We start from the raw sequence: 27,475 nt of genomic DNA, 5'->3' as shown, positions 1-27,475 counted from the left end.
CATACACATATACACACATACACAGACACACACACACACACACACACACACACACACACACACACACACACACACACATACACATACACATACACACATACACTCATACACACACCCACACACACACACACACACACACACACACACACACACACACACACACACACACACGTTGCAATCAGCGAAGAGGCGGGGCCAGGAGCTATGACTCGACCCCTGCATCCACAAATAGGTGAGTACAATTAGGTGAGTACACACACACACACATAAACACACACACACACACGCACATACACACACATACACACACACACACACACACATACACACACAGGAGCCAGGAGCTCGGACTCGACCCCCGCAACCTCAACTAGGTGAGTACACACCTGGAAAGAAACAAGTGTATAATTGACAACCAGCACGGTTTCAGGGAAGGAAAATCCTGTGTCACAAACCTACTAGACTTTTATGACAAGGTGACAGAAGTAAGACAAGAGAGAGATGGGTGGATCGACTGCATATTTTTGGACTGCAAGAAGGCCTTCGACACAGTTCATCACAAGAGGTTACTGCAAAAGCTAGAGGATCAGGCACACATAACAGGAAAGGCACTGCAATGGACCAGAGAATACCTGACAGGGAGGCAACAACGAGCCATGGTACGTCACGAGGTGTCAGAGTGGGCGCCTGTGACAAGCGGGGTTCCACAGGGGTCTGTCCTAGGACCTGTGCTGTTCTTGGTGTATGTGAATGACATAACGGAAGGGATAGACTCAGAAGTGTCCTTGTTTGCGGACGATGTGAAGTTAATGAGAAGAATCAAATCGGATGAGGATCAGGCAGGACTACAAAGAGACATGGACAGGCTACAAGCCTGGTCCAGCAACTGGCTCCTTGAATTTAACCCTGCCAAATGCAAAGTCATGAAGATTGGGGAAGGGCAAAGAAGACCGCAGGTACAGGCATCAGCAGTAACAGAAGCAGGTACAAGCATCAGCAGTAACAGAAGCAGGTACAAGCATCAGCAGTAACAGAAGCAGGTACAAGCATCAGCAGTAACAGAAGCAGGTACAGGCATCAGCAGTAACAGAAGCAGGTACAAGCATCAGCAGTAACAGAAGCAGGTACAGGCATCAGCAGTAACAGAAGCAGGTACAGGCATCAGCAGTAACAGAAGCAGGTACAAGCATCAGCAGTAACAGAAGTAGGTACAGTCATCAGCAGTAACAGAACAGGTACAAGCATCAGCAGTAACAGAAGCAGGTACAGGCATCAGCAGTAACAGAAGCAGGTACAAGCATCAGCAGTAACAGAAGCAGGTACAGGCATCAGCAGTAACAGAAGCAGGTACAGGCATCAGCAGTAACAGAAGTAGGTACAAGCATCAGCAGTAACAGAAGTAGGTACAGTCATCAGCAGTAACAGAAGCAGGTACAAGCATCAGCAGTAACAGAAGCAGGTACAGGCATCAGCAGTAACAGAAGCAGGTACCATCATCAGCAGTAACAGAAGCAGGTACAGGCATCAGCAGTAACAGAAGTAGGTACGGGCATCAGCAGTAACAGAAGTAGGTACAAGCATCAGCAGTAACAGAAGTAGGTACAGTCATCAGCAGTAACAGAAGCAGGTACAAGCATCAGCAGTAACAGAAGCAGGTACAGGCATCAGCAGTAACAGAAGCAGGTACCATCATCAGCAGTAACAGAAGCAGGTACAGGCATCAGCAGTAACAGAAGTAGGTACGGGCATCAGCAGTAACAGAAGCAGGTACAAGCATCAGCAGTAACAGAAGCAGGTACCATCATCAGCAGTAACAGAAGCAGGTACAGGCATCAGCAGTAACAGAAGCAGGTACAGGCATCAGCAGTAACAGAAGTAGGTACAAGCATCAGCAGTAACAGAAGCAGGTACAGGCATCAGCAGTAACAGAAGTAGGTACAGGTATCAGCAGTAACAGAAGCAGGTACAAGCATCAGCAGTAACAGAAGCAGGTACAAGCATCAGCAGTAACAGAAGCAGGTACAAGCATCAGCAGTAACAGAAGCAGGTACAGGCATCAGCAGTAACAGAAGTAGGTACAGGTATCAGCAGTAACAGAAGCAGGTACAAGCATCAGCAGTAACAGAAGCAGGTACAAGCATCAGCAGTAACAGAAGCAGGTACAAGCATCAGCAGTAACAGAAGCAGGTACAGGCATCAGCAGTAACAGAAGTAGGTACAGGTATCAGCAGTAACAGAAGCAGGTACAAGCATCAGCAGTAACAGAAGCAGGTACAAGCATCAGCAGTAACAGAAGTAGGTACAGGCATCAGTAGTAACAGAAGCAGGTACAGGCATCAGCAGTAACAGAAGTAGGTACAGGTATCAGCAGTAACAGAAGCAGGTACAGGCATCAGCAGTAACAGAAGTAGGTACAGGCATCAGCAGTAAGAGAAGCAGGTACAAGCATCAGCAGTAACAGAAGCAGGTACAGGTATCAGCAGTAACAGAAGCAGGTACAAGCATCAGCAGTAACAGAAGTAGGTACAGGCATCAGCAGTAACAGAAGCAGGTACAAGCATCAGCAGTAAGAGAAGCAGGTACAGTCATCAGCAGTAACAGAAGTAGGTACAGGCATCAGCAGTAACAGAAGCAGGTACAAGCATCAGCAGTAACAGAAGCAGGTACAGGTATCAGCAGTAACAGAAGCAGGTACAAGCATCAGCAGTAACAGAAGTAGGTACAGGTATCAGCAGTAACAGAAGCAGGTACAAGCATCAGCAGTAACAGAAGCAGGTACAGGTATCAGCAGTAACAGAAGCAGGTACAGGCATGAGAAACAGCAAAAGCATAATTAAAGCTGTGTGCAGTAGCAGAAGTAGGAGCAGGAGAAGTAAAAATGAGAATAATTATCAACAGATACTTGTGAGACTAACAGAACATAACGTCCACTTTACAAGTATTTTAAGTGAACGAAATAGTACCCATGACATCCACTTTACAAATATTGTAAGTGAACGCAATAGTACCCATAACGTCCACTTTACAAATATTGTAAGTGAACGCAATAGTACCCATGACGTCCACTTTACAAATATTGTAAGTGAACGCAACAGTACCCAGGAGCGCTCTCAGCTTCTCAGCCTTAAATGTTCTGTGCCTCATTAACATTACTCTTTAAATTGCTGCACTTTAAGTTCTTGCTTCAGTGTGCACTCGCTCCGTCATCTCGTCTAGTTTTTCGCAACGAGTTTCTAGTTTTATTACCTTATACCCCATTTCTTTAAGGGTGAGAACCAAGCCCATCATACCTTTCCTTAAAAAACCTCTTCCAAGTCATTGTAATTACTGGCTGCCTTGAGGATAAAAAAAAAAAGTGATTGCTATCCATAAGGTCTGTTTGCGTTTTTAACTTCCGTCTATGTAACCTTGTTCTAGAGTCTTGCTTTTACTCCTTTACTCAGATGGCAAAGTTTTCAGAAAGGTATTGTAAGAAAGAGGAAAGCGAAGCCGAATGAAGATTGTTTTCTTAATCATAAGCAATATGGAATCAAGTACTGAGCAAGAAAGCAATTATTAGGTATTTTGACAGGTACAAGAGAGTGTTTCTAGAAGGGGGTCTAACATGCGAGCACGGAGAAGCTGCAAAGCTAAGGTTACCTGCAGGTAACCAGGGGCCCGATCCCAGGCAAAGCCTCCTGGTTGCTGGTCTGATTGTTAAGGTTGTTGGTGCCAGCCACCCACAGACCAATTTATGCACACAACCTATTTGATCAGGAACTTACTGAGTTCCCTCTGGAAGACAAATAAGTGCACTGAGAGTTTTCTCTCAGTGTATTCATCACACCCATGCATTTAATTGAAGGTATCTTGCATGGTTTACCAGACCTCGTGCTTTCGTATAGAACGATTTCGGTCTTCAGGTTTGGGACCAATCCCACCAGAGTCTTCCAGGTATAAATTTTAATGTATTTTTGTCATTTACGCTCTAAGGAATATAGTTGGCGGGATTCCAAGTACTGGCAGTAATTTAGATGCTTGTCTAAGGTTATATGAGGTATAAAGGTTCTCTGTACGTTCTCCAATTCTGCATTTGTCCTGCCTTGAACGTGGTGGAAAAGATTCCATTAGTATATAGCAATATTCTAGCTGAGAGGAAACGAGTGACCTGAAAAGCATCATTACTGACTTGGCTTCTGTTTTAAAGTTCTCGTCTGGTCTTTTCTGCTGTCTGCTAATCTAAGGCGAACTTATTGAAGCCTTGGTAGGTCTGTTGAGTGAGACTCTTAATCCAAAGGAACTAGCTCCTAGAATTTTCTCTATTACAGTCCTTACTAAAGTCTTCCAATTTAGGTGTTTTAAGTTTGTCATCAAGCAAGATGATATTAGGAGCCTGGTTTGAGAGAATTTTCAAGACAATACTCGATTTGCAGCAGTTGATTCATGAACTGATGGGAACTTGTATCTGGTGGCTTATATACAAGTGCAACAATGGGATTCTGATTTTCAGTTTTACTCATCAGAACGTCATCATTTGTAGTGTTCTGTAACTCACCACACAGGAACAATCGTTTAACATCTTGACCAACTGTTGTTTTCAGTCGCATCTAAGTAAATTATACCCAGGGATCCATATTTCACTCTCCGTTAGTCTTGTACGTCACTTTCTGTGAAAACTGGAAACATTTCAGTTGGCCCAGTGAGAAATCCACTAATTGTTTTGTGGTTGTTGTTTGGCTTAAGACCTTGTATGTTTACAAACAGGAAATGTTTTACATTATTTGTTCTTCTGCTGGGGTTATTTGTTAATCTTAATAACTGTGGCTCCTCTGAGCCAGCCACTGGTTTTGTTTGCACTCCAGCATGGCTCTGAGGTGCTGATTGTCTCCTCATTTCTTGCCAGTCTTTTCAGTTTCTTGGTACATTTTGTTTGTTTATTCAGATATGGTTATGCTCAATTTGATGTTCATGTAGTGTGGCATGCGAAAAGTTTATTCCATTTTGTTCGACTTGTGTTACACATTCATTGCGGCATGACCCTTCAAGCAGTGAACTAGCATCTAAGAGTGTAGCAGTTTTGGGACCCCACTGCTATGCTAATTGGTAGTTCAACAGCAAATCACGAGAAAGCACGCGAATTCTGCAAAGTGACGTCTTCAAGGCATGGAGCAGAACTGGCAGAGTGATACCACCTCTACTCTGGTACATTTTGCTCACAGTGGCTCTTACTCGTACAGTTCCATTTATCATTTACTCTCTGTACATAGTGAAAATACGATATATATATATTTTGTAGTAAAGGAATTTACAGATTAAGACATTTATTTCTGCTGGTTTACCTCTTCCCTGCGCTGCCTAGTTGAGAGTTTACTGATTTACTTACGATCAGGTTCAACAAACCCATCAGACTACCACCTGTATTCGTAATACATAGCTTCATGCGCTTCATGTACTACATACGGAACTCTGGACACTCGGGACAGTTTATGGCCCTTTTTCTCATTTATTGAACCACAGCATATTTTTGGATGGGAAAATTTGCAGTGCATGGCATGAAATGCATCTTTATTCGTGGCATTTCTGCATTTCCTTGGATGGTCATACCAGGAGATTCCATAGTGTTCGCTAGCCAGTTTGTCTACACATACCATGGGCGTAGTGCCGACACAGTTGTCGGCTGTGATGTACGGGGTCAGAGTTGGTGAGCAGCCCATTTTCGGCAGCAGCCAGTGCTTCAGTCACATCATAGACTACAACTGACTCAGCTGGTCCAGCAGCTGCACCTGACACAGTAGTATTATAGCTACAATTAATGCAGTTACCTCAGAAACTACAACTAACTCAATCGTTCTCTCAATTCCAAGCGAATCAATTATGTCTAGAAGATACTGTATCTGGTGAGAGGGAAGCCCCATTATGTCTCCTTACCTCATATGGAGAGACAATTTATTTGCTCTCATTAGCCTCACTTTCATTTTCTTGTTCTATGAACTCATGGCTCTTATTTCCAGTGACTGCCTTCCCAAACTCGTAATATAATTTTGAAAGATTTCTTACAAAACTTTGATGTTGGCCGATCATTAGTATTCAGTGCTTCTCACAATACTTTCTTAAACCATATTCAGAGTGTCGTGTCTATATTTAACATGTCCAGAAGGAAGTCATTCTTGGATGCTGTGTTCTCCGAGGTACAAGATGTGATGCTTTGCCAGGCAAATGTCGCATTTAACGAGTTCATTTTTGACCAAGTCTTACTTGCATCTTCCACAGGTGTAGCTGACCCACATTTTTCCTTTTGTATTCCGGTGAGTCAGTGCAACCTGTCGATGTCGGGGCCGCTCACCTGTGGTGGTGATAGTGGTTGTGGTGGTGGTGGTGGTAGTAGTGATGATGGGGGTAGTTGTGGTAATGGAGGCAGTTGTGGTGGTGGAAATGGTGGCTGTGGCGGTGGTGGTGGAAGGATAGGTGATGGTTATGATGATGATGGTGGTGATGGTGAAGGGTGTGGAGATGGTTGTGGTGATGGTGTTGGTAGTGGAGGGGGTAGTGGTGGTGAAGGGGGTCGTAGAGGTGGTGGTAATAGTTGTGGTAGTGATGGTGGTGATTGTGGTGGTGTTAGTAGAGGTGGTGTTGGTGTTGTTGGTGGTGGTAGTGGTTGTGGTGGGGTTGGTTGTGGTGGTGGTTGCAGTGGTGGTTGTAGTCGTGGTTGTGGTGCTTTTTGTGGTGGTGGTGGATGTTATGTTGGTAGTAGATGTAGTGATGGTGATAGAAATAGTGGTATTAATGGTGGTGATGGTTGTGATAGTGGTATTAATGGTGGTGATGGTTGTGATAGTGGTAGGGTGGTGGTAGCAGTAGTGATGGTGGTGTTAATGGAGTGAATTAGAAACATGGAAGACAACAGAACCAGAAAAAATCTTTACGAACATTCTAAAAGAGGAAACAAGAACACTGGGTGAACCACAGCCAAATTTATCAAGAAGTCAATAAACAAAGGGCCACCCCTGCCAGAGGTAGCATTAAACTACTGGCCGCTGTAACTGACATGCATAATATATAAGGGTAATCAGAAGAATTGTAGAGAACCTGGAAAGCAGCAGGTTCATAAACAACGAACAGCCCTGATTTAGCCATGGTAATCCTGTCTCGCAAATCTGCTCGACTCTAAGGGTAGGTAACGAGTGAGATAAAAGAGGGAGAGGGAGAGAGAGAAGAGACAGAGAGAAAGAGATGGAGAAACAAGGGAGGGGGTGGGAGTTACTTAGGCGCCTATTTTTGGAGCGAGATAAAAGCTAGAAGAGCAGGCAGGAATAACAGGGAAGACACAACAATGGAAAGGAATAAAGAGAAATTGTCGGGCAATATGTAGGGGTGTGGGGGAAGGGTGACAAGTGGGGTTCTACAAGGCTCAATATTAGGTTTTTTAAATTTGATAAGGGCAAACAAGACCATGAACGTAGCACAGGTTTGGGTGTCAAAGCCTACAAACATAACTCAAGAAGTATCTCAGGGTGGCCATAAACCCAGGTATATCACTAAAGGCACACATCCGGATGATCTCTGCAGCATTTGCACAACTGGCAAATGTAAGGTTGGCCTTTTGGAATCTCTCCAAAGAGTCATTCATGACACTATATATGACATATGCCAGGCCTATCTTGTACGCGGCACCAACAAACAACCCACACCTGATCAAGCGTGCCTTGAAACCGGCAAATGTGCAGTGGTTTGCAGCAAGGTTAGTCCTGAAGGTAAGGTGTATCATTAGGGAGAAGAAACTGAACAAACTAAAGCTGTTGACATTAGTGATACAAAGGATATGAGAAGATTTTATTCGGATTTTTAACCCAGGAGAGTTAGCCACCCAGGATAACCTAAGAAAGGCAGTGTGTCACCGAGGGACTGTCTGTCTTATTTCCATTGGGGTCCTCAGTCTTGTCCCCCAGGATGCGACCCACACCAGTCGACTAACACCGAAGTACCTACTTTCTTGCTGGGTGAGCGGAACAACAGGCGCAAGGAAACACTCCCAATGTTTCCACCCTTACCTAGGATAGAACCACGGACACTCAGCGTGGGAACCAAGAACGTTCCTACTAGGCCACGGGCCTTACATGATTCTGACGTTCAAAATACTGGAAGGAACTTGATAGGGTGGACATGGAAAGACTTTTTGACAGGAGGGGGGAGAAAACAGGTACGTGAGTGCTTAGCTGAACTTTAAAAATACAAATGAGTTACAGGAATGTCATGAAGTATTTCTTTAGCCTCAGAATGGCCAGGAAAGGAAGTGACTCGGACGGAGAAATGGTAGAGGCAGGATCTATTCATAGCTTTAAGAATAAGTATGATAAGACTCACGGTAAGGAGAGAGAAACCAGTAAACCCAGAGGCAAGTTCAGATACCGAGATTCGACCTGTGCAACAAAAATAGTTGAATGCAAACACACACACACACACACACACACACACACACACACACACACACACACACACACACACACACACACACACACACACACACACATCAATCAGATAACTGCTGCAGCATACGGGCGCCTGGCCCATACTGGAGTATGCAGCACCAGTTTGGAATCCACACCTAGTCAAGCACGTCAAGACTAGTCCCAGAGCTACGGGGATTGTCCTACGAAGAAAGGTTGAGGGAAATCGGCCTGACGACACTGGAGGCCAGGAGGGTCAGGGGAGACATGATAACGACATATAAAATACTGCGCGGAATAGACAAGGTGGACAAAGACGGGATGTTCCAGAGATGGGACACAGACACAAGAGGTCACAATTGGAAGTTGAAGACTCAGATGAATCAAAGGGATGTTAGGAAGTATTTCTTCAGTCATAGAGTAGTCAGGCCGTGGAATAGCCTAGAAAGTGACGTAGTGGAGGCGGGAACCATACATAGTTTTAAGGCGAGGTATGATAAACCTCATGGAGCAGGGTGAGAGAGGACCTAGTAGCAATCAGCGAAGAGGCGGGGCCAGGAGCTGTGACTCGACCCCTGCAACCACAAATAGGTGAGTACAAATAGGTGAGTACACACACACACACACACACACACACACACACACACACACACACACACACACACACACACACACACACACACACACTCACTCACACCGATAATCCAGTGGATCAAAGAATGCCTGAGGGAAAAGAGAAAAGGAATGAAAGAGCGATTGTAAGAGAAGAAATGGAAGAATGGGGAAGTGTAACAAGTGGGGTGTATCAAGGAATGTTATTAGGACCCGTAAACTTTCTGGTGTGTGAGTATGACATTCCGGAAGGGAATTAGTCAAGCATTAACTGCCTAATTTTTGGGGTGTAAGGATTTTAACACAAAATCAGACAAAAGGCTAGGATAAAAGCTAAATAAAAGCAGGCAGTAATAGCAGGGGACGGCACCACCAGTGATCAAAGAACACCTGACAGGAAGGAAATAAAGAAATGTCCGAGATGTGTAAGCATGCCGCAAGTTTATGAAAATTTGGGAAGTCCATAAGACAAGGAACAAAGCACAGGATCGGTGGGCAAAGACTGCAAACAACTAAAGAAGAAGAATTTCGGGAAGAGCTTAGAAGCAAGCAAATATTATATGAGGTGTTTCAGCCTCAAGGTAGGAAGTACCTTTTCAGCCTCAAGGTAGGAAGTACCTTTTCAGCCTCAAGGTAGGAAGTGCCTTTTCAGCCTCAAGGTAGGAAGTACATTTTCAGCCTCAAGGTAGGAAGTACCTTTTCAGCCTCAAGGTAGGAAGTACCTTTTCAGCCTCAAGGTAGGAAGTACCTTTTCAGCCTCAAGGTAGGAAGTACCTTTTCAGCCTCAAGGTAGGAAGTACATTTTCAGCCTCAAGGTAGGAAGTACCTTTTCAGCCTCAAGGTAGGAAGTACCTTTTCAGCCTCAAGGTAGGAAGTGCCTTTTCAGCCTCAAGGTAGGAAGTACATTTTCAGCCTCAAGGTAGGAAGTACCTTTTCAGCCTCAAGGTAGGAAGTACCTTTTCAGCCTCAAGGTAGGAAGTACCTTTTCAGCCTCAAGGTAGGAAGTACCTTTTCAGCCTCAAGGTAGGAAGTACATTTTCAGCCTCAAGGTAGGAATTACCTTTTCAGCCTCAAGGTAGGAAGTACCTTTTCAGCCTCAAGGTAGGAATTACCTTTTCAGCCTCAAGGTAGGAAGTACCTTTTCAGCCTCAAGGTAGGAATTACCTTTTCAGCCTCAAGGTAGGAAGTACCTTTTCAGCCTCAAGGTAGGAAGTACCTTTTCAGCCTCAAGGTAGGAAGTACCTTTTCAGCCTCAAGGTAGGAATTACCTTTTCAGCCTCAAGGTAGGAAGTACCTTTTCAGCCTCAAGGTAGGAAGTACCTTTTCAGCCTCAAGGTAGGAAGTACCTTTTCAGCCTCAAGGTAGGAATTACCTTTTCAGCCTCAAGGTAGGAAGTACCTTTTCAGCCTCATGGTAGGAAGTACCTTTTCAGCCTCAAGGTAGGAAGTACCTTTTCAGCCTCAAGGTAGGAATTACCTTTTCAGCCTCAAGGTAGGAAGTACCTTTTCAGCCTCAAGGTAGGAAGTACCTTTTCAGCCTTAAGGTAGGAAGTACCTTTTCAGCCTCAAGGTAGGAAGTACCTTTTCAGCCACAAGGCAGGAAGTACATTTTCAGCCTCAAGGTAGGAAGTACACCTTTTCAGCCTCAAGGTAGGAAATACATTTTCAGCCTCAAGGTAGGAAGTACATTTTCAGCCACAAGGTAGGAAGTACCTTTTCAGCCTCAAGGTAGGTAGTACCTTTTCAGCCTCAAGGTAGAAAGTACATTGCCAGCCTCAACGTAGGAAGTACATTTTCAGCCTCAAGGTAGGAAGTATCTTTTCATCCTCAAGGTAGGAAGTACATTTTCAGCCTCAAGGTAGGAAGTACATTTTCAGCCTCAAGGTAGGAAGTACATTTTCAGCCTCAAGGTAGGAAGTACATTTTCAGCCTCAAGGTAGGAAGTACATTTTCAGCCTCAAGGTAGGAAGTACATTATCAGCCTCAAGGTAGGAAGTACCTTTTCAGCCTCAAGGTAGGAAGTACATTTTCAGCCTCAAGGTAGGAAGTACATTTTCAGCCTCAAGGTAGGAAGTACATTTTCAGCCTCAAGGTAGGAAGTACATTTTCAGCCTCAAGGTAGGAAGTACATTTTCAGCCTCAAGGTAGGAAGTACATTTTCAGCCTCAAGGTAGGAAGTACATTTTCAGCCTCAAGGTAGGAAGTACCTTTTCAGCCTCAAGGTAGGAAGTACCTTTTCAGACTCAAGGTAGGAAGTACCTTTTCAGCCTCAAGGTAGGAAGTACCTTTTCAGACTCAAGGTAGGAAGTACCTTTTCAGCCTCAAGGTAGGAAGTACCTTTTCAGCCTCAAGGTAGGAAGTACCTTTTCAGCCTCAAGGTAGGAAGTACCTTTTCAGCCTCAAGGTAGGAAGTGCCTTTTCAGCCTCAATGTAGGAAGTACCTTTTCAGCCTCAAGGTAGGAAGTACCTTTTCAGCCTCAAGGTAGGAAGTACCTTTTCAGCCTCAAGATAGGAAGTACCTTTTCAGCCTCAAGGTAGGAAGTACCTTTTCAGCCTCAAGGTAGGTAGTACCTTTTCAGCCTCAAGGTAGGAAGTACCTTTTCAGCCACAAGGCAGGAAGTACATTTTCAGCCTCAAGGTAGGGAGTACCTTTTCAGCCTCAAGGTAGGTAGTACCTTTTCAGCCTCAAGGTAGGAAGTACCTTTTCAGCCACAAGGCAGGAAGTACATTTTCAGCCTCAAGGTAGGAAGTACCTTTTCAGCCACAAGGCAGGAAGTACATTTTCAGCCTCAAGGTAGGGAGTACATTTTCAGCCTCAAGGTAGGAAGTACCTTTCCAGCCTCAAGGTAGGAAGTACCTTTTCAGCCTCAAGGTAGGAAGTACATTTTCAGCCTCAAGGTAGGAAGTACCTTTTCAGCCTCAAGGTAGGAAGTACCTTTTCAGCCTCAAGGTATGAAGTATCTTTTCAGCCACAAGGCAGGAAGTACATTTTCAGCCTCAAGGTAGGAAGTACACCTTTTCAGCCTCAAGGTAGGAAGTACATTTTCATCCTCAAGGTAGGAAGTACATTTTCAGCCACAAGGTAGGAAGTACCTTTTCAGCCTCAATGTAGAAAGTACATTGTCAGCCTCAACACAACCTGTTTATAAATTCAAGTCTCTTCTCAAAGATTACTTACTCACCCAAAACCAAATAAATACTGAATAACTGAACATTATAAATTGTATATCTTAAATGTTTCTCACAATTATATCACATAAATGTTAAACCTAAAACCCAATCTAACTTTATTATTTTTTAAATACACTACCTAACAGAATCACTACCTAACTGAATGCAACCATATGACCTGTCTTTGTAATACTCACTTGTGCTTTATAGTTATCTGTTTACATTAATGTTTTATCAATGATTTCATCATTGCTTAGTAGCAGCGCTGTATAGTCCTTGTGGCTTAGCGCTTCTTTTTGATTATAATAATAATAATCATCATTGCTTAGTTAATCTTAAGTTAATTTTAAGCCAGCCCGTAATGCTATGCATAGTATAAGTGGCTTTGGCATACTGCTCTTATCTGTATTTTTTTTGTACCTCTGTATGTGTGCACAAATTGGAAAAAAAAAAAAAAGGTAGGAAGTACATTTTCAGCCTCAAGGTAGTCAGTTCAGCTTTTGGTGATTATAAATTACATTTTTTAATCTCAGAAAGGTCAGAAAATTCGTCTTTAACCTCAAAGTGATGAAGAAGTATATTTGTAAACCTCAGGGGTTTAACACATGCTGGTTTTTATTTCAGAGTGATTAGAAGTGTCTTTTTTAATCATCCGGTGTGTCTCTTTTTATACTAATGGTCAGAAGTACTTTTTATGAGCTTCCAGGTCACAAGACATTTTTATTTTTAAGCCTCAGGAGACCCATAATAGACTCAAGGTGGTCAAAATGTCCTTTTCCGGAAGGACATTTTTATAGCTATAGAGTAGACAGGAGTATCTGTCACCTTCACGGGCTGGTCAGTAGTATCTGTCACCTTCACCGGCTGGTCAGTAGTATCTGTCACCTTCACGGGGTGGTCAGTAGTATCTGTCACCTTCACCGGCTGGTCAGTAGTATCTGTCACCTTCACGGGCTGGTCAGTAGTATCTGTGACCTTCACGGACTGGTCAGTATTATCTGTCACCTTCACGGGCTGGTCAGTATTATCTGTCACCTTCAGGGGCTGGTCAGTATTATCTGTCACCTTCACGGGCTGGTCAGTATTATCTGTCACCTTCACGGGCTGGTCAGTAGTATCTGTCACCTTCACAGGCTGGTCAGTATTATCTGTCACCTTCACGGGCTGGTCAGCAGTATCTGTCACCTTCACGGACTGGTCAGTATTATCTGTCACCTTCACGGATTGGTCAGTAGTATCTGTCACCTTCACGGACTGGTCAGTAGTATCTGTCACCTTTACGGGCTGGTCAGTATTATCTGTCACCTTCACGGATTGGTCAGTAGTATCTGTCACCTTCACGGACTGGTCAGTAGTATCTGTCACCTTCACGGGCTGGTCAGTAATATCTGCCACCTTCACGGATTGGTCAGTAGTATCTGTCACCTTCACGGACTGGTCAGTAGTATCTGTCAACTTCACGGGCTGGTCAGTAGTATCTGTCACCTTCACAGCCTGGTCAGGAGTATCTGTCACCTTCAAGGTAGTCCAGAAGTATCTTTTTAACTTCAGGGTAGTCAGCAAATATCTTTTTAACTACTTCAAGGTAGTCAGGAAGTATCTTTTTAACTTAAAGGTGATCAGGAAGTATCTTTTTAACTTCAAGGTGGTTAGGAAGTATCTTTTTAACTTGAAGGTGGTCAGGAAGTATCTTTTTAACTTCAAGGTGGTTAGGAAGTATCTTTTTAACTTGACAATGGTCAGGAAGTATCTTTTTAACTTGAACGTGGTTAGGAAGTATCTTTTTAACTTGAAAATGGTCAGGAAGTACCTTTTTAACTTGAACGTGGTCAGGAAGTATCTTTTTAACTTCAAGGTGGACAGGAAATATCTTTTTAACTTGAAGGTGGTCAGGAAGTATCTTTTTAACCTTAAGGTGGTCAGGAAGTATCTTTTCAACTTCAAGGTGCTCAGGAAGTATCTTTTCAACTTCAATGTGGTCAAGAAGTATCTTTTTAACTTGAAGGTGATCAAGAAGTATCTTTTCAACTTCAAGATGGTCAGGAAGTATCTTTTCAACTTCAAGGTGATCAGGAAGTATCTTTTCAACTTCAAGGTGATCAGGAAGTATCTTTTTAACTTGAAGGTGATCAGGAAGTATCTTTTTAACTTCAAGGTGTTCAGGAAGTATATTTTCAACTTCAAGGTGGTCAGGAAGTATCTTTTCAACTTCAAGGTGGTCAGGAAGTATCTTTTCAACTTCAAGGTGGTCAGGAAGTATCTTTTCAACTTCAAGGTGGTCAGGAAGTATCTTTTCAACTTCAAGGTGGTCAGGAAGTATCTTTTCAACTTCAAGGTGGTCAGGAAGTATCTTTTCAACTTCAAGGTGGTCAGGAAGTATCTTTATAACTTAAAGGTGGTCAGGAAATATCTTCTTAACTTGAAGGTGGTCAGGAAGTATCTTTATAACTTGAAGGTGGTCAGGAAGTATCTTTTTAACTTGAAGGTGGTCAGGAAGTATCTTTATAACTTGAAGGTGGTCAGGAAGTATCTTTATAACTTGAAGGTGGTCAGGAAGTATCTTTTCAACTTGAAGGTGGTCAGGAAGTATCTTTTTAACTTGAAGGTGGTCAGGAAGTATCTTTATAACTTGAAGGTGGTCAGGAAGTATCTTTTCAACTTGAAGGTGGTCAGGAAGTATCTTTTTAACTTGAAGGTGGTCAGGAAGTATCTTTTTAACTTGAAGGTGGTCAGGAAGTATCTTTATAACTTGAAGGTGGTCAGGAAGTATCTTTTCAACTTGAAGGTGATCAGGAAGTATATTTTTAACTTGAAGGTGGTCAGGAAGTATCTTTATAACTTGAAGGTGGTCAGGAAGTATCTTTTCAACTTGAAGGTGGTCAGGAAGTATCTTTTCAACTTGAAGGTGGTCAGGAAGTATCTTTTCAACTTGAAGGTGGTCAGGAAGTATCTTTTCAACTTGAAGGTGGTCAGGAAGTATCTTTTCAACTTGAAGGTGGTCAGGAAGTATCTTTTCAACTTGAAGGTGGTCAGGAAGTATCTTTTCAACTTGAAGGTGGTCAGGAAGTATCTTTTTAACTTCAAGGTGATCAGGAAGTATATTTTCAACTTCAAGGTGATCAGGAAGTATATTTTCAACTTCAAGGTGATCAGGAAGTATATTTTCAACTTCAAGGTGATCAGGAAGTATATTTTCAACTTCAAGGTGATCAGGAAGTATATTTTCAACTTCAAGGTGATCAGGAAGTATATTTTCAACTTCAAGGTGATCAGGAAGTATATTTTCAACTTCAAGGTGATCAGGAAGTATATTTTCAACTTCAAGGTGATCAGGAAGTATATTTTCAACTTCAAGGTGATCAGGAAGTATATTTTCAACTTCAAGGTGATCAGGAAGTATATTTTCAACTTCAAGGTGATCAGGAAGTATATTTTCAACTTCAAGGTGATCAGGAGTTGAATGACTCATAAGATACACGGTGAAAAGCTATTCAGATTTATTATGCAAGATACACGAACTTAATGATATCAACCACAAGATACAACAGACATGACCAAATGTTAATATCAGACAGTCCTCGAGTACACAGCACCCGTGTGAAACCCGTGTGAAACCCGTGTGGAACCCGTGTGGAACCCGTGTGGAACCCGTGTGGAACCCGTTTGGAACCTGTGCCTATTTAACGACATTTTGAAGCTCGGAAAAAAATCAAAGATTTTTCCTTTTTTTCCTATCTAGGAGGAAAAGCTAAAGGAGCTTTACTTTCCCTCTCTCTTGGTAAGGGAAGAATCAGGGGAGACATGATCACAACGTATACGATACTCGAGGAAATTGCTAGTCTGCTTAAGGAAGGAATGACGTGTTAGGGACCCAAAAGAGAGGAAATATATGTAAGAATTACTTTGCGAATATGTTGTGTTGTGAATATGTTGTGTGTAAATATGTTGTGTGTAAATATGTTGTGTTGTGAATATGTTGTGTTGTGAATATGTTGTGTTGTAAATATGTTGTGTTGTGAATATGTTGTGTGTAAATATGTTGTGTTGTAAATATGTTGTGTTGTGAATATGTTGTGTTGTAAATATGTTGTGTTGTGAATATGTTGTGTTGTAAATATGTTGTGTTGTGAATATGTTGTGTGTAAATATGTTGTGTTGTAAATATGTTGTGTTGTGAATATGTTGTTTTGTAAATATGTTGTGTTGTGAATATGTTGTGTTGTAAATATGTTGTGTGTAAATATGTTGTGTTGTGAATATGTTGTGTTGTGAATATGTTGTGTGTAAATATGTTGTGTTATAAATATGTTGTGTTGTGAATATGTTGTGTTGTAAATATGTTGTGTGTAAATATGTTGTGTTATAAATATGTTGTGTTGTGAATATGTTGTGTGTAAATATGTTGTGTTGTGAATATGTTGTTTTGTAAATATGTTGTGTTATAAATATGTTGTGTTGTGAATATGTTGTGTTGTAAATATGTTGTGTTGTAAATATGTTGTGTTATAAATATGTTGTGTTGTGAATATGTTGTGTGTAAATATGTTGAGTTGTGAATATGTTGTGTTGTAAATATGTTGTGTTGTAAATATGTTGTGTGTAAATATGTTGTGTTGTGAATAAGTTGTGTGTAAATATGTTGTGTTGTGAATATGTTGTGTTGTGAATATGTTGTGTTGTGAACATGTTGTGTTGTGAATATGTTGTGTTGTGAATATGTTGTGTTGTGAATATGTTGTGTTGTGAATATGTTGTGTTGTAAATATGTTGTTTTGTAAATATGTTGTGTTGTGAATATGTTGTGTTGTGAATATGTTGTGTTGTGAATATGTTGTGTTGTAAATATGTTGTGTTGTGAATATGTTGTGTTGTAAATATGTTGTGTTGTGAATATGTTGTGTTGTGAATATGTTGTGTTGTGAATATGTTGTGTTGTGAATATGTTGTGTTGTGAATATGTTGTGTTGTAAATATGTGGTGTTGTGAATATGTTGTGTTGTAAATATGTTGTGTTGTGAATATGTTGTGTTGTGAATATGTTGTGTTGTAAATATGTTGTGTTGTAAATATGTTGTGTGTAAATATGTTGTGTTGTGAATATGTTGTGTTGTGAATATGTTGTGTTGTGAATATGTTGTGTTGTGAATATGTTGTGTTGTAAATATGTTTTGTTGTAAATATGTTGTGTTGTGAATATGTTGTGTTGTGAATATGTTGTGTTGTAAACATGTTGTGTTGTAAATATGTTGTGTTGTAAATATGGTGTGTTGTGAATATGTTGTGTGTAAATATGTTGTGTTGTGAATATGTTGTGTTGTGAATATGTTGTGTTGTAAATATGTTGTGTTGTGAATATGTTGTGTTGTGAATATGTTATGTTGTAAACATGTTGTGTTGTAAATATGTTGTGTGTAAATATGTTGTGTTGTGAATATGTTGTGTTGTAAATATGTTGTGTTGTGAATATGTTGTGTTGTAAATATGTTGTGTTGTAAATATGTTGTGTGTAAATATATTGTGTTGTGAATATGTTGTGTTGTGAATATGTTGTGTTGTGAATATGTTGTGTTGTGAATATGTTGTGTTATGAATATGTTGTGTTGTGAATATGTTGTGTTGTAAATATGTTGTGTGTAAATATGTTGTGTGTAAATATGTTGTGTTGTGAATATGTTGTGTTGTAAATATGTTGTGTTGTAAATATGTTGTGTTGTGAATATGTTGTGTTGTGAATATGTTGTGTTGTGAATATGTTGTGTTGTAAATATGTTGTGTTGTAAATATGTTGTGTTGTAAATATGTTGTGTTGTAAATATGTTGTGTTGTGAATATGTTATGTTGTGAATATGTTGTGTTGTGAATATGTTGTGTTGTGAATATGTTGTGTTGTGAATATGTTGTGAGAGTGTTATCAATATGATGTTTAAACGTTGTCAATTTGTTGTCAATGTTGTGTCAGTATGTTAAGATCATGTTGTCAGTATATCTGTAAGTGTTCAATATATCTTGTGTATTGACAATATATCCTCAATACATTACTGAGGCAGAGGAATACCCAAGGCAAGCATTGGGGTCCACGAACAGCAGGAGGGGGTCCACGGACAGCAGGAGCGGGTCCACGGACAACAGGAAGATGTCCACGGACAGCAGGACGGGTCCACTGACAGCAGGAAGATGTCCACGGACAGCAGCAGGGGATCCACAGACTGCAGGAGGGAGTCCACAGACAACAGGACGGGTCCACGGACAGCAGGAGGGGGTCCACGGACAGCAGAAGGGGGTCCACGGACAGCAGGAGGATCTCTAAGGACTGCAGGAGGGAGTCTAAAATCTGTAGATGGGGTCCCATGGACAGCAGGAGAGAGTCCACGGACAGTAGAACGGGGGCCCACGGACTGCAAGGGGGTCCACGGACAGTAGGACGGGCCCATGGACAGCAGGGGGTCCACGAACACCAGGGGGGTCCACGGACAGCAGGGGGTGGGCAGAGGTCACGGAGTTGGCGTGCGTGACTGCTCTATTGTTACGGAATTTTTTACTAGCCATGAAAGTAGAGGTCAGAGTATATAAAGCAGTAAGGGCTAGATACCCCTGCCTGTTAGTGGTAAAGTAGCCCCTGCTGGCTTGCAGGGTTAGCACTATAATGATCACAGTGTCTGGATCGATGGTGCTGATGGCTTCTGCTCCCACATGCAATCCTCAGTGGCTCCCTAAACTGACCCTTAAGGGAAGACTCCCTCTTTAAACTGACTCTTAAGGAAAAACTCCGTCCCTAAACTGACCCTTAAGGTAAGACTTCCTCTCTAACTTGGCACTTAGGGTAAGGACTGCCTTCTTTCTCTTCCAAGGCAAGGCTGCCTTGTTAACCTTGCTCATGGGTAAGGCTGACCTCCGAGGCCAGCTCCTAAACACTCCCTCAGAACAGTGACTTATCCACTAAGTCAAAGTTAACTCCTACAACTTACACTTTCGTAAATTCTCCTTCGATAAACTGACCCAAAATGGAGGCTCTTTATGTTACTTTCACGTGAGAGGCTCCTGAGACAAACTCCCTGAACAAGGCTCTCGCCAGTCACTGGTCCCAAACATAACCTAACTTAAAAATCAAGATAAATGTATTCGTAGTTTTACAGTGAACGTCCAGAAACTGACGTTAGGAAATCTGAAAAAATTACTTATTAACATCAGAATAAGTAGTACTATTTGAAGACAATAATCTGTGCCTACCTTAATGTTGAACCAGCGGCGATAGTCACCAGGACCTGAGAGAAAGATACAGTATTAAGTATTATATGTAAGGTCAGTAAGTATTGTATGTAAAATTAGTAAGTATTGTATGTAAGGTCAGTAATTATCGCATGTAAGGTCAGTATAGTATGTAAGATCAATACATAGGAGAATGTAATAAAGTTGGTAGAATTACCGACAATATGTAAAGTAAAAGGACACAAGTGCAACTAATGTGACATTTATTGTGGCAACGTTTCGCTCTCCAGGAGCTTTATCAAGCCATTACAAACAATACATGGACACAGAGGGTATATAAAGGCCTTTATATACCCTCTGTGTCCATGTATTGTTTGTAATGGCTTGATAAAGCTCCTGGAGAGCGAAACGTTGCCACAATAAATGTCACATTAGTTGCACTTGTGTCCTTTTACTTTACACATAGGAGAATCTTACGACGTTTCGGTCCACCTTGGAGTATTAACTGTCTGACAGAAACATTTTCATAATTGTTTTTCCTATGTGCGGGTTGTTTTTATATTGTTCCAGTCATATAATTGTGCCTTTTAGTTCTCCTAATCATTACTATGTGCTGAGACATTTTTGTTTCAGTGAGTGTAGGAGAACCTAGGAGAACCTAGGAGAGCCAGCAGAAGCCAGTAGGCACGATGATGTTGACTGAATTGGAAATAAATGGTATAAAATACCGACACAATGGCAATATAAACACAAATGCAGTATAATGTGATCCTTTATTGACTACGTTTCGCCCACACAGTGGGCTTTTTCAAGTCACAAACAGAACTACCTGGGGTGGAAGGAACGCGAGTATTTATAGTCCGGCTGAGGTCAGGTGAAGAATGCTGCATCTGATGATGTACCGAGTTGGGTTGTAGAGTCTAAAAACTTGGGTAGCTTGGAAAGGAGACTGGACAAGTTTGTGAGCAGACCTTCTACAGTGTTCTTATGTGGGATAGCGATGAAGGAGTTTCTTGGCAAGTGGTTCAGCTATGTTATAGAAGCCACTATTCTGGTTGAAGTTGTCGGATATAGAAATAAGTGATGATTCCAGGATTCTTCGGTATTGAGTGTTGTCTTCTGTGGCGATAAGTCTTGAGTTTCTGTAGTTTATCAAGTGGTTGTGTGAATTACGGTGTTGTACGCAGGCATTCCTTGTGTCGTCAGACCTGCTTGCGTATTGGTGTTCTGAAATGCGTGTTTGGAGGTCCCTTGATGTTTCGCCCACGTATAACTTGTTGCAGTCATTACAAGGGATTATGTATACCCCTGCAGAGGATGGAGGCTTGTCCTGCCTACTACTGGTGATGTCCTTGATGGTCGTGGTTGTGGAGGTAGATACTTGGAATGATGTTTTGGCAAATATGTTGGAAACATGTTTGGCAATGGAGTTGGTGGGAAGGACTATGTATCTCTTCTCGGCAGTGTCTTCTCTGGGTGTGTTGAAGATGTTTAGTGCTCGCCGTCTGCAGTCTCTGATGAAGTGACGAGGATAGTGGAGTTTGGAAAATACTTGTTCAATTATAGTGCATTCTTCCTCAAGGAACTCGTTGCTGCAGATTCTGAGTGCACGCAGGAAGAAGCCTATAATTACACCACGTTTGGTAGTTCTGTTTGTGACTTGAAAAAGCCCACTGTGTGGGCGAAACGTAGTCAATAAAGGATCACATTATACTGCATTTGTGTTTATATTGCCATGTTGACTGAATTGTTGATCAGGTAATGAAGACCGTGTCACCAGACACTTAAGAACATAAGAACATAAGAATGTAGGAACACTGCAGAAGGCCTACTGGCCCATACGAGGCAGGTCCTTATCAAAACGATCTCTACCTAAAGCTACTCAAGAAACAACTCCCGCACCCCCCAACACCAATCAAACCCAGCCCCTCCCACTCATATATTTGTCCAGTCTCTTCTTAAAGCTACCCAAGGTCCTAGCCTCTATCACCCCACTGGGAAGACTGTTCCACGCATCTACAACTCTGGTTTAGAAAGACACGTAAGCAAACACTATAACATATTTATTAGAAAACGTTTCGGTCCTGGGACCTTGATCACTTCGAGAAGTGATCAAGGTCCCAGGACCGAAACGTTTTCTAATAAATATGTTATAGTGTTTGCTTACGTGTCTTTCTAAACCAACTTGTCGGTATTTATTACCAAGGTTTATACCATCTACAACTCTGTTAGAAAACCAGTACTTACCTATGTCCTTTCTAAATCTAAATTTATCCAACTTAAATCCATTATTCCTGGTTCTTACCTGGTTCGACACCCTCAGTACTTTATTAATGTCTCCCTTGTTTATGCCCGTCATCCACTTATACACTTCAATGATATCTCCCCTCATTCTACGCCTCTCCAGAGAGTGGAGATTTAAGGCTTTAAGTCTATCTTCATACGGGAGGTTCCTTACACAGTAAATCATTTTAGTCATTCTTCTCTGTATGTTCTCTAATGAGTCTATGTCCATCCTGTAGTAAGGGGACCAAAACTGAGCAGCATAATCTAAATGAGGCCTCACTAGTGATGTATAGAGCTGTAAAATAACTTGTGGACTTCTGTTACTTATACTTCTTGAGATAAATCCAAGTAATCTGTTGGCCTTGTTGCGCACACTGAGGCACTGCTGTCTTGGCTTTAGATTTCTGCTTACCATGACTCCCAAGTCTTTTTCACATTCTGTATGACCAAGCTCTACTTCACCTAGATTATAGCTTCGAGGGTTATTTTCATTACCAAGGGCAAGTACCTTACACTTATCCACATTAAACTTCATCTGCCATTTCTCAGACCAAGACATTAATTTGTTCAAATCGTCCTGGAGTTCATTGATATCCTCCTCAGAGTGAATTATACGGCCTATCTTTGTATCATCAGCAAACTTACTCATGTCACTAGTAATCCCTTCATCAAGGTCATTAATGTAAATTATGAACAAGAGAGGGCCTAAAACTGATCCTTGTGGAACGCCACTAGTGACTAATCCCCATTCAGATTTCACTCCATTAATGGTAACTCTCTGCTTTCTATTGGTAAGCCATGCCTCAATCCATGCTAGAACTTTACCTCCTATACCATGAGCTGCCACTTTTCTTAAGAGTCTCTTGTGAGGTACTCTGTCGAAGGCTTTACTAAAATCCAAATAAACAATATCATATTCCTTATCACTGTCAACTGCCTCAAATGTTCTATTGAAGAACGTCAGTAAGTTTGTCAGGCAGGAACGACCTTTCGTGAATCCATGCTGAGATTCATTTATCAAGTTATGCTCTTCAAGGTGACTTCTGATAATGTCAGCTATAATTGATTCTAATAACTTGCCCACTATAGATGTCAGGCTTATTGGACGGTAATTTGAAGGAGTGGACTTATCCCCTGATTTGAATATAGGAACCACATTAGCCATCTTCCACATCTCTGGCACAACACTGGTAAGGATGGACGCATTGAATACACTCGTTAATGGCTGACTAAGCTCCATCTTGCATTCCTTAAGTACCCTTGAAAACAACTCATCGGGTCCCGGGGACTTATTTTGTTTCAGTTTGTCTATCTGTTTAATAACCATGTCCCTCGTGACAGTAATATTAGTTAACTTAAATTCATCAGGAACTAAATAATTGTTAATTACTGGAATCTCATTTACATCTTCCTGTGTAAAAACTGACAAAAAATAGTCATTAAATAAGGAACACATTTCCAGTTCATTATCCGTCAGCTGTCCATTCCCAGATTTCAGAGGTCCTACTTTTTCCTTCACCTTCGTCCTATACTTGTCTTGTTTTCTGGTGGACAAGTGTAACACAACCACCGCAGCTTCACCATCAGAGACTATTGAGGAAAATTAAAGCACATGGAATAGGAGGAGAAATTTTTTCCTGGATAGAGGCATGGTTGACAAATAGGCAGCAGAGAGTTTGCATAAATGGGGAGAAATCAGAGTGGGGAAGCGTCACGAGCGGTGTTCCTTCTGCAGTGTTCCTTCGTTCTTATGTTCTTATGTTCTTATATATATATATATATATATATATATATATATATATATATATATATATATATATATATATATATATATATATATATATATATATACTGTATATATATTCAATGCATTAGTATATGCTCTTCAAGATACCATGAATATATCTACCTGTAACTAACGTATTATGAGTACGCACGTTTCAGGTGAGCTTCGTAACCCACCGTCTTACGAATATAATAAGTAGGTCTAGTAACCCACTATAAAATACACTGTAACAAGAGAGGTAACTCACAATTTTGCGGGAACGCTGGATGGTTACTTGCTTTAAATAATAATTCGTAACTTACGAAGAAAATAATCGGTCTAAAATTACACTCGTATTCTTCTTCTCATTATGGCTGCCAATATAAAATTGCTGGAGTCTGAAATACTGATGAGAGATTCATAATAATGACGACCCAGTTGGGTGGGAGATGGTTATGAAATATCAGTCTTCAGGAAATGAATAGATTTTCTTGGCAGGATTTCTCATTAAGATGAAAACAGGTTCGTGAAGGATGGAGTTTGTTGATTAAAGACAGTTCCTGCCAGGGATCCTCGCAGTAGATGGAGCTCCTCCCAGGGATCCTCATGAAGGATGATCTTAGAATCCTACTTGAATTCTGTTTAAGGATGGAATTGGGAAATTCAGTTATGCTTTTACCAGGATTTTGGCAAAGGATAGATCTGCTTGATTACACACTGTTCCTGCCAGGTATTCTCGCCAGTGACGTAGTTTGTTGGTTAAACACAACTCATCCCTGGAACACTCTTCCTCTCTTAAACCTTCACAGATTAATTGTTGAGGAAATAAATTCGGTAATTGGGTCAACTCTCTAGTAACAAACACTAAAAATAACCTGTTGTGTTTACTACGGTCATAATAACACTGACCAACAGTGATTTAAGTTCACATTTAAAAAAAAAATTAGGTTCTAACTATTTTTGCTGAACTCAAATTTGAACTTAGTTTTGTTCCACCAGGTATACTTCCTGTGAAATAGAAGCTTAAAGTGAACGATTACACAAAGACAGAGCCATAGAGGATATCACAGTAACCCTGACTACTGCTGAACACTGGTACGGAGAGAGTTACTTAACACGAGCCAGAAACCTTAACCTGTGAAGTAAATATCTTTGTTGGTATGACTCGAAATTTCTGTTAATTTTCCTAGGCATTTATATAAATAAATTACACTGAAAAATATTACCTGTCTAGTTGGACCAGCGGACCTACTGCAGTGTTCCTCTTTTCTTTAGAGTCCGGTATTGTCCCGCGTCAGGTGTTTCTTTGTTGTGGGAGTTGACTGTGAGGTGTGGTCTAAGTCCTTTAATTGCCTTCCTCTGATGTATTACTTTCATAGTTCCTTGACAATGTGAGTAGTCACGAAAGCGCTTGGAATTTCACTACTCTTTCACAGTGGTTGTTTTGCATATTTTAAAATCACCTGTTTACTCTGATCTTATTGCGTATATATATATATATATATATATATATATATATATATATATATATATATATATATATATATATATATATATATATATATATATATATATATATATATATATATACATATATATATATATATATTTATATATATATATATATATATATATATATATATATATATATACAGTGGTCCCCCGCTTTTCGTAGTTCCCGGCAATCGTAAAATTCGCCAATCATAGAGGTATTTTCGTATAAACATGGACTCGCTTTTCATAGGTTGACTCGCAAGTCGTAGTTCGTCCGGGACGCGTACCCACGGCGTGAGCCAGGGCGGCAGCCAGTCTGGCATTGTTTACCAGTGAGCAAAAGTCCCCTCACGTGCTCCAACGAAATATTTCATAATATTCCATTTATTTTAGTGCTTGCAAGTACTAAATAAGCTACCATGGCTCCAAAGAAAGCTCCTAGTGCCAAGCCTGTGGTAAAGAAGGTGAGAAATACGATTGAATTTAAGAAAACCATCATTGAACAATATGAAAGTGGTACAAGTGTGGCCGAACTGTCCAGGATGTATAAGAAACCCTACACAACCTTATGTTCCATAGTGGCCAAGAAAAATGAAATAAAGGATGCTGTTGTTGCAAAGGGAGCAACTATGCTGATAAAAATGAGATCACCAGTACTGGAAGAGGTCAAGAAGTTATTATTGGTGTGGATAAATGAGAAACAATTAGCAGGAGATACTCTTATGACTTCGTTTATTTGTGAAAAGGCTAGGCAGTTGCATGAAGATTTGGTAAAGAAATTGCCTGCAAATAGCGGTGAAGTGAGTGAATTTAAGGCCAGCAAAGGCTCGTTTGAGAGATTTAAGAACCGTACTGGCATACACAGTGTGGTAAGGCATGGTGAGGCTGCCAGTTCGGACCACAAGGTGGCTGAAAAATATGTGCATGATTTCCAGGAGTACATAGAGGCTGAAGGACTGAAACCTGAATAAGTGTTCAATTGTGACGAAACAGGCCTCTTTTGGAAGAAAATGCCAAAGAGGACCTTCATTACACAAGAGGAAAAGGCAATGCCAGGACACAAGCCTATGAAAGACAGGCTGATGCTAATGTTCTGTGCTAATGCTAGTGTGGGATTTCAAAGTGAAGCCATTACTAGTGTACCATTCTGAAAATCCCAGAGTGTTCAGGAAAAACAATGTTATGAAGAGTAAATTGTGTGTGTTTTGGAAATCTAATAGTAAGGCATGGGTCACGAGGGAAATTTTCGTCGAGTGGTTCAATGAAGTGTTTGGCCCTAGTGTGAAGGAGTATCTCCTGGAAAAGAAATTGGATCTCAAGTGCCTGCTAGTAATGGACAATGCACCTGCTCATCCTCCAAACTTGGATGACCTAATTTTCGATGAGTTTGTTTTCATCACAGTAAAGTTCTTGCCCCCGGATACCACTCCTCTCCTCCAACCCATGGACCAGCAGGTTATTGCAAACTTTAAAAAACTCTACACAAAAGCAATGTTTCACAGGTGCTTGACTGTGACCACAGACACTCACCTGACCCTAAGGGAATTTTGGAGAGAATGCTTCAGTATCCCCCACTGCATAACTCTTATAGGTATGGCTTGGGAGGGAGTGACTACCAGGACTTTGAACTCTGCCTGGAGAAAATTGTGGCCAGATTGTGTCGACAAGAGGGATTTTGAAGAATTTGGGACTGACCCTAATGAGCCTATGTCTGTTGTAAAATCAATTGTGGCACTGGGGAGTTCCATGGGGTTGGATGTGAGTTTGGAGGATGTTGAAGAATTGGTGGAAGACCACAGTGAAGAGCTCACCACTGAGGAGCTGCAAGAGCTTCAGCAGGAAGAGCAATACATCGCAGCTCAGAATCTTGCTGCAGAGGAGGAGGAAGAGAGATGGAAGAAGGTGCCTTCTTAGGAAATTAAAGAGATTTTTACTATGTGGGGTAAGATGGAAAGCTTTATGGAGAAACATCACCCTAACAAGGTTGTTGCAAGCCAGGTTGGCAACATGTACAGTGACAAAGTCTTGGGCCATTTTAGGGAAGTGTTAAAGAGACGCCAGAAACAGAGCTCTCTCCACAGTTATTTTGTGAGACAGGACTCCAGTGACTCTCAAGGTGGTCCTAGTGGCATTAAGAAACAGAGAAGAGAAGCAACCCCAGAAAAGCAAATGGTACCTGAGGTGTTGATGGAAGGGGATTCCCCTTCCAAACTATAAACAATCCACTCTCTCTCCTCCTCCAGTCTCCCATACACTAAGAAGAATCTCCAATAAAGGTAAGTGTTATGCTGTTAATGTTTCATTCATCATTTCCCATTGTATTGTTTATGTACCACATGCATACTTCATGTTAAAAAATTTTTTGTTTTAATATTTCTGAGTGTCAGGAACGGATTAATTGTATTTACATTATTTCTTATGGGGAAAATTGATTCGTAAATCGTAAGTTTCGTTTATAGTAACGGCTCCAGGAACGGATTAATTACGAACAACGAGGGACCACTGTATATATATATATA

At 41.1% G+C, this 27,475-nt stretch overlaps 1 protein-coding gene across 2 annotated transcripts in view; it reads right to left on the bottom strand.

The window, feature by feature from the left end:
- Window positions 1-27,475, bottom strand: part of LOC128693430 (CCN family member 2) — a 627,795-nt gene that overhangs the window by 485,006 nt on the left and 115,314 nt on the right. For both annotated transcript variants that reach the window (XM_053783103.2, XM_070097430.1), the window contains exon 2: window positions 19,433-19,467. The gene's annotated coding sequence lies outside the window, so the exon portion shown is untranslated. The remainder of the gene's footprint in view (window positions 1-19,432; window positions 19,468-27,475) is intronic.

The sequence above is a fragment of the Cherax quadricarinatus genome, chromosome 57, assembly GCF_038502225.1.
Source record: "Cherax quadricarinatus isolate ZL_2023a chromosome 57, ASM3850222v1, whole genome shotgun sequence".
Taxonomy (NCBI): Eukaryota; Metazoa; Arthropoda; class Malacostraca; order Decapoda; family Parastacidae; genus Cherax; species Cherax quadricarinatus.
This window is presented reverse-complemented; position numbering and strand designations above follow the sequence as displayed.